The sequence below is a fragment of the Pogona vitticeps genome, chromosome 1 (assembly GCF_051106095.1).
Source record: "Pogona vitticeps strain Pit_001003342236 chromosome 1, PviZW2.1, whole genome shotgun sequence".
In the NCBI taxonomy this organism is placed as follows: domain Eukaryota; kingdom Metazoa; phylum Chordata; class Lepidosauria; order Squamata; family Agamidae; genus Pogona; species Pogona vitticeps.
This window is the reverse complement of record NC_135783.1, coordinates 265653950-265661815: the sequence shown is the minus strand read 5'-3', so window position 1 is coordinate 265661815 and position 7866 is coordinate 265653950. Positions and strand designations below refer to the sequence as shown.

General features: G+C 38.2%; 1 long non-coding RNA gene across 1 annotated transcript; it reads left to right on the top strand.

Moving 5' to 3' along the window:
• Positions 1–4461: 4461 nt before the first annotated feature.
• LOC110077170 (uncharacterized) lies at positions 4462–7866 on the top strand. Its single transcript, XR_012082435.2, has 3 exons — positions 4462–4585; positions 5926–6021; positions 7727–7866. It is a non-coding gene; the product is annotated as an uncharacterized LOC110077170 (long non-coding RNA).

Here is a 7866-nt window from a genome sequence, read left to right as displayed (position 1 = left end):
TTCAAAATAACTTAATTTAAAAAAATACAACAAATCAAGCTAAAACATAAAATAAAATAAATTGCAGTATTATATTGATTATCCTATTTTAAAATCCACTAAGTTCATATATTAATAATAGGTTAAAAACAACAGCACGCAAATGAAGAAGCAAACTATTTCTTATTTCCTCTTCATTTGATTGATCTAGATAAAAGTGATTTTGCCTGCCAGTAGAAATATATTAATGGAGCATCAACCTAGCTTCCATCAAAAACTAGATTTGAAAAGACAATATTTTGTAGTGTTTCGTTTTTAGATTTTTTAAAAATTGTAGTTTTAAAAATCTTTCATTGTTCATTTGTTTGTTAGTTCAGAACATTTATATTACAACCTGTATCTTATGGTCTCAGGGAACAGGCCAGCAATAAAAACAATCTAAAAACAATTAAATATTGTAAAACCATTAAAACTATATGCATAAATTAGAACCCATAACAATAAGGAAACCTCCATAGTCTAGTATCTTAATTCCCAAAGCTTTGAGAATAATCATGTTTTGACTTGGCAATGAAACACGGTAAATGGTGCCAGTTAAGTCTCTAAGTGGAGAGCATTCCATAAATGGCATGCTACAGCCAAGAAAGCCCCACCCCGATGTCTCCACATAGTGGATCATTCTTCATAGCTGGCCATAATCCTTCAGAGGGAGTGTAACCTCATCAGAACAATTTGTTTACCTAATTCCCAGACATGGAATTCACTGAGCCACACAGCCTCCATCTTTTCAAGATTCGTTTGAGTTTATTGGCCCTCATCCAGCCCATAACTCTGCTTCCTCATTGGAGTCATTTTTTTTGTAACCATCCCCTCCTCCAAAAGGTTCACTGTAAAATTTGCAACCATACCTTTTAAAAGCTGGAAAGAAAAGGGTACCTACAGAATATAAGATTTGCTAAGCGGGGGATTGTCCCTGATGAAAGAAAGAACTGAACACCAAGTTAGCTGATCGTAGACTTACCTGGCTGCAAATAAAGCAAATATATTCAGCAGCACAGACAGTTAAAAAAAACACTCCCTCACAGAATTTGATGCACTCTACACAGATTTGAGAAAACAAAGAATAAGTGTCTCGAACACAAATGGATAATAGATGTGATATACACAGGAAAGCAAGGATCCAAATTAGTGTGGGAAACAGAACTGTTAATCAGTATTATGGAACAACAATGAGAGAAAAATTGGACAACAGCTTCTTGTAAAAGAATCTCAGCACAAATAGAGGGAACAATTTGAAAACAGGATAGAGATGGGACTCAAAAAAAGTAAAGCTGTTTAAAATGAATGCAGTTTTCCCCTGCATGCTGGAGAGGGTGCTGCAGAAAGACAGGTACCTTAATTAATCTATGGTGGGAATGTCCAAGAGTGAGAGAGTTCTGGAAGGAAGCAGAAGCCCAAATTCCAAAAACAAGTCAAAATATTAAGCACTGTGGAACACTGTATATGTTGACTATTTTTATGGGTCCTAATGAACAATTGTTCAAAAAACATCCTTATTAATAGTGACAGCACACTTAAAAATAATGCAATGGAGGACACTGGAAAGGCTGACAACAGAAAACCGGGTCAAAAGAATATGGCAGATACAGTAGTGCTGATGGGAAAGTTAACTCATGTCCTTAAGGTATCAAAGCAGCACCCAACCTGGACAATTTATTTTTATTTTATTTTATTGCAACGTGGAATCCTTTTGGTTAAAGTCTACAGTGGAATTTAGGCCAACAGGACATTGTACAAAATCCTGGCAAGATGTGCTTATAAACCAGAAATAGAATTTTGCACTAAATAATAAATCCTGACAGCCAAACTCTTAATGGCAATATCAGCATCGGCATCCATGCAGACCTTTTGTACAGAACAAACTAGATGCCGGGAATAGACTGTGCCCCCCAATTTTGTTTGTAATCTTGTCTTTAAAGAATGTTGTCTTGTGTTGTTAATTTTGAGATACAAATGGAAACATGGAAAAATATTTCATTGTTTTCTTGACCTTTCTTCTATTTTGTTAGCAATCTTTTTTGTCAACACTGCACAGCTACTGAGAGAAACTAAGATTATTTGATTTAACAAGACTTCTTTCTCTCTCTCCCCCCCCCCCATGTTTGGTTATAGCAAGCCTACCTATGAACCAATATCTACCAATTCTCTATCAGCAGTGTTTCTCACCTGAGTTACTTTTACTTTGTGTCCCCCCCACCCCCTCCCACATATCCTTACACTGGGCAAATGCTTTGGCAGACCTTGAATAGCACTTGCTGCCCAAATATTGAGACTGAACCAGCCAAACATAAACTGCCCATGCAATATTCATTAGTAAGGCTCAGTTCTCGGTAACCAAAGAACTGGAGATGTTAAAAAACAAAAACAAAAACAAAAAAGCAAGTCAGAAATTAATGTCTCCATATAATATTCTTCTTCTGTCTCTCTCACAATGATAATTACTCCAAAGTTAACAGAAAACAGTATTGTAAGTCAAAGAGGAGCAATGTACAGAATCATGACTGGGATAATGGCAGCTATTTCATTTTACCATATTTTTAAAAAATTCAGTTATAGACCTGAGAGATTCAGCTCCCATATGATTACCAAATTTATCTGCAACACTTGTTTTCTAATGTTTTATTTTCTATATTAACTAAAGGTATAATCCTATCTACACTATAATCCTATCCAGGAAATCCTGGAAAGCAGCTGCCAGTTAAAATTGCCAGTTCTGGGCTAGTCAGACCAATGTATAAGACAATTTACTGTGTTGCTGGAAACCTAACACTTTCTACCTTGCTGACAATCCAACATGCCAAATGCAGATTGATTCTGAGACTTACTTTAGCATGCACAATCCACTTCACATAGTATACTGGCCTCTTAGGCCTCACTCATGCTATTCCTGTATGAAATAAAATTACATCTTAAAGAAATAACAGGAATATCAGCATGATCTTGGCTGCTTTTCAGCAATGTTTGTCCATCATTATTCATCTTCTTAATGAAGATGGCCTCATGAAGCCTCCATAAATTCACAGAATTCACTGTAAAGCCAATGAGGCCCTGCTCACCCCAGGCATTTAAAGTGTTATTGAAGATTTGCAGTTTGTTTGAATTAACTTTTTAATTCTGTTGCTGACTTTATACTTTAACCTCACTTTGGACCTTTATCTCTTCAGATTAAATCAACTATTAACACTTTGGCTTTTGAGTTGTTTTGGAAGAGTTAACTTTTTCCTGTTGGAGTGCATAGCAAAGATGCAGAACATATGACGTCCTTGTGCTTCATCTTCAGATTGCCAACACAGCAACGTAATAGTCTGCGGGGTGTAATCTGGGTTAAAATGTCAGGTTTATCTACCACAATAAAATGGAGTAACCAGGGTGATTTTCCCATACCTCTTTAACTGTAGTTTGAAGACCATGGTTCAAACTTCTGAGGTTTCTCATCCCAAGCTCACTTTCTGATTTCATAAAAATTCTTTCCATATGCAGCTCATTTGACAAACATTTGTTTTGCTTCTTCAGTTCTTCACACTCCTGATAATAAAAAGGGAGTTCTTGTCTTAATATCACGGTGTGATTTCACCTACTGCTTCTTAAAATTTAACAAATATGCATATGAATCTGTTAAATTTATGTGGGATGGATAAGAGGGCAGAGGTTAACATTTGACATTTTCACCCACCCCAAAAGCCAAGATGGCTCAGAGTGTGCGCAGCTAAGGGGATTGAGTGCCCTGTTCCCCTGTTCAGATATAGGCAACAACGCAGTCCCAGAGTGACACCAGAATGAGTGACTGATAACTTATGAGTCAACCCTTCAACCCAACCTAGCGAGGTCACACCCACTGCTGCCCCACTGAATTTGCCATCATAGCAAAAACTAGAAAGTTTGCTGTCACAAGAAACCCATGATTGTACTTTCAAAGGAGGTGGAGAGACAAACACTTTGCTGTTAATTTGAACTCCACTGCCAGGGAGCTTCAGGAGTGAAATTCATCACATGCTTCCAGTGTGCTCACATTAAAAGAGAATTGCACTGGCTTTTGATGGTGGTCTAGTGCAGCTTCGTAAAAGCAGGTGGGAGTGTGTGTGGTTCATCAGCCACACATTGCCCTTCCTGTTCTGCACTGTCTGATTCTCTTCTGGGTTGAAAAGTAATGAACTACCTGGACATCAATCTGGGTTTGCATGCAGCTATGTTATAACTATCATATGCAGGATACACACATATACATATAATATTTTAAAATCATATATATATGGAGTGTGTTGATATTTAGATTGCAAGTTAATTTATAACAAATATTCATATATAATATATAAATTAGCACATGCATTTTGTACTCTCTTTTAGTGATGCATTTCTGTTTTTGTTTTTTTGTTTGTTTTTTTGGTGCTGGCTCAAAAGTGACCACCTCAGTGTGAGCTCAAGAAAGAGGCTTTTCTAAAAGGGAAGATGCAGTGGCTTCTCTGTTCTGGAGAGAGTTCCATTAATAATTTAGAAAACAAAGATATGACACTGCAATCAGGAATCCATCAATGAGGCTGAAAAGAAGGTGAGGCATCAGGAGTTTCAGAGTTAACCGCAGCATTTCCTCTACTACAACATGGTGGCTGATGTATGGGCAAGAAGGCTGCTAACAAAACACACATCAGCACTGGTCAGCTCCCCAGTGCAGGAGTGGTGCAAATCCTGCATCCTTTTACAGTGAGCAACAAAGAAATCTCCTAGTAGACCAAAAGTCATCTCATGAGCTAGGTGATGCACATGGGCTGTCAGCTGGCCATTCTTGCAATGGCATGTCAAACAACCTACTCCAAGCCAGCAACTTTGGGACTTCTGAAACCCATCCCAGTGCAGTCCAGTCTGTGTCTTCTCCAAATCTGCATGTAGAGGAAGAAGATTTAAAAAAAAAAAGAAATGGAGGAGGTAATAATCACTAATCAAGCAGATTCATCACATGTGACAGGAGACAATCTGCCCAAGAACAGCATGTTAACTCACACATATCCAAAAGTATTACTTCCCCTGTTAATTACATGCAGATATTCACATTCTCCGGGCAAGGCAGCAACTGTAAGACGTAACAGCTTCTGTCCTTATGAGTCAGGTGTATTGTTCTCCACTCCCAAATATGGAATCAGATTTAAACAATGCGCATAAGGTCTAGTCACCCAGATACATATACTGTATACACAGAGAGAGAATCTTGTCTCCAAAGTCTCCTTCATGATCCTGCTTTGGAAATTTTCCACAGCTTGTGGATGGAGTCTTGCAAATTTTTTGAAAAACACAAGGCCTTCTTAACACTGGCATTTTGCCAATATTCTTCTATTCATATAAATATGTTTCCTGCTATACACTCAGAAAAGGACAGGAAATATACTGAATGCATCTCATGAAATAGTAAAAGAATTATGGGGACACCTAGAAGCATGATAGAAAAACAATAAAGAATCTCATGTAATATGAAATGACTGCGAGGACCCAGAATAATCCTAATGAATACACTTTTTAAGAAGTGTTGTTTATTACATTTCAACAGGACAAAAGATAGCCAACTGTTATCCGTCAATATACTGTATATATAAAGGGGCAAAGCAACAGAACAATTTGAAAGCTGAGAGAGAAAAGAAGATTGTGGTTGTGCAGGATGGAAGCATTTTCTTAAGTGTGTCTGTGCTCATAAAGTAGATGGCACCTTTGCATCCTAAAAAATGAACTTATTATTATCTGTAACAAAATTAGAATTTTTGCCACTTAGAACCATGATGCAAAGGGCAAATTTGAAAAGCAAGTATCTTTTCGAAAATGAATGTGTTTTTACATTAAATTATAGCTGTTTGGTTTACTAAGGCATGACAGATAGCCACTGACCTTCCGTTTTCTCACAAGTTCTCCGTGCAGGCGGTTGATATGGGCAACAGAGCCTCCTTGGATCACAGCACTGGTTGGACGAATCTGGCATACAGGCCTTCCTCCGCAATACAGGTTGGCGTGATCCCCCAGAGAAATAGTAGAAATGAAAGATTTCCTGGTGAGCCCATTGGAACTTGGCTTGCCATTAGGAAAGGTTGTTGGTCCACCAGCACTGCTGCAGTTGACAGTAGAGATGCCTTTGCCACTTGCTGCGTTTTCCAGCTGAGAGGGTTTTGTTGACAGAGAGGGTCTTTGCGGGTCTCTCTGTGATAATGTCTTTTGTGGCATATTTGAGAAGTGTTTCTTGAAAGTCTATCTTCTAGTCCTGGCTTTCCAGCTGAACAGCTACTACCTTTTGCTTACCCAGTTAAAAAAAAAAAACACCTCACTTCTTCAGAGTACTTGGGAAACAATGAAGATTGAAACTCCAGCATAAGATGAGCCAACAACTAAAGGCCTCATCTGGCATCAATTATTAAACTGTTATTGGAGCCCACAGTAAACGGAGTAGATACAGAAGTTTCAGGCCAGGAATGGGAAGAGAGAGAGGAAGGGTTTTAATCAGAGGTTCCAGGAGGGTTAAGTAGAAAGAATGAGGGTAAGAACACATTAAGATTTATGGGTTCAAGTGGTTGTTGGTCATTCATTGGTTTATGGTGAGAACTACATTTAATTGCTATAGTCAGATTTGAGGCTATGAGTAAAGATACCTCCTTTTGCACAGACGACTGTATTTTGCTTTTTGCAATGTTACTCTATCAAAAAAAGAATGAAAGAAAGAAAATGTTTCATTTTCTTAGCAACTGACTGCTTTTGTTTAGGTTCTGACATGCTCCTTCAGTATCTTCACAAAGGCATGCCTAGACTGATGTTTGGATAAGATACACAAGTTTTTATCTGTAATCCATTTACTAATTCATGACTAATTGGCTATGGAGCATATCACACAGAAATGCAGATTACTTTTACATATCACAACATATACTAGATCTACCTGATGGGACAGCCTCCAAGCGCCTGTATAAAAAGCAACAGGCATCGATGCAAAATGGCAGAGTTATTGGAGATATGCATACATTCTGTTGCATTTTGTGGAGTGAATTTTAGCCCTCAAGTACTAGAATTAAAATAAATGAACCGTCTTGCATCAAGTTATGGGATATGTTCTGATCCTTAGAAAAATTGGGAATTAGACAGGATATAACTATACATTTCTGGTAGCACAGTGTATATTCTGACTTCCATGTTAAAAAAGCATTTATCTCAATTTCTTCCAAATGGATGTAACTTACATATTGGTGCAAGAATGTTCATACTGAAAAATGGTGTGGGAGTATTAACTGAAAATGTGGCATGTGACATTTTAAAAAGAAAATCTTATACATAACTGAAAATTAGGGAAATTGCAGCTTTTGAGGTAGCAATGCCACAGATTGCCTACACTGCAGGTTTCATTCTATGTGGATTCTACAACAGAGTATGATTGTGGAGCCTCAAATGGCCCATACTGATGCTGGGTAATGTGATTCTTGTGTGCAACTTTACATTCATTTGCTTTTAGATAAAGGTAAAGGTTCCCCTTGACATTTAGTCCAGTCGTGTCCGACTCTAGGGCGCGGTGCTCATCCCCATTTCCAAGCCATATAGCCAGCGTTTGTCTGAAGACAATCTTCCGTGATCATGTGGCCAGCGCGACTAGACATGGAATGCCGTTACCTTCCCACCATAGTGGTGCCTATTTATTTACTTGCATTTTTACATGTTTTTGAACTGCTAGGTTGGCAGGAGCTGGGACAAGCGACGGGAGCTCACTCCATTGCGTCAGTTTGATCTTATGACTGCTGGTCTTTTGACCTTGCAGCACAGAGACTTCTGCAGTTTAACCCACAGTGCCACCACGTCCCTTTCATTCGCTTT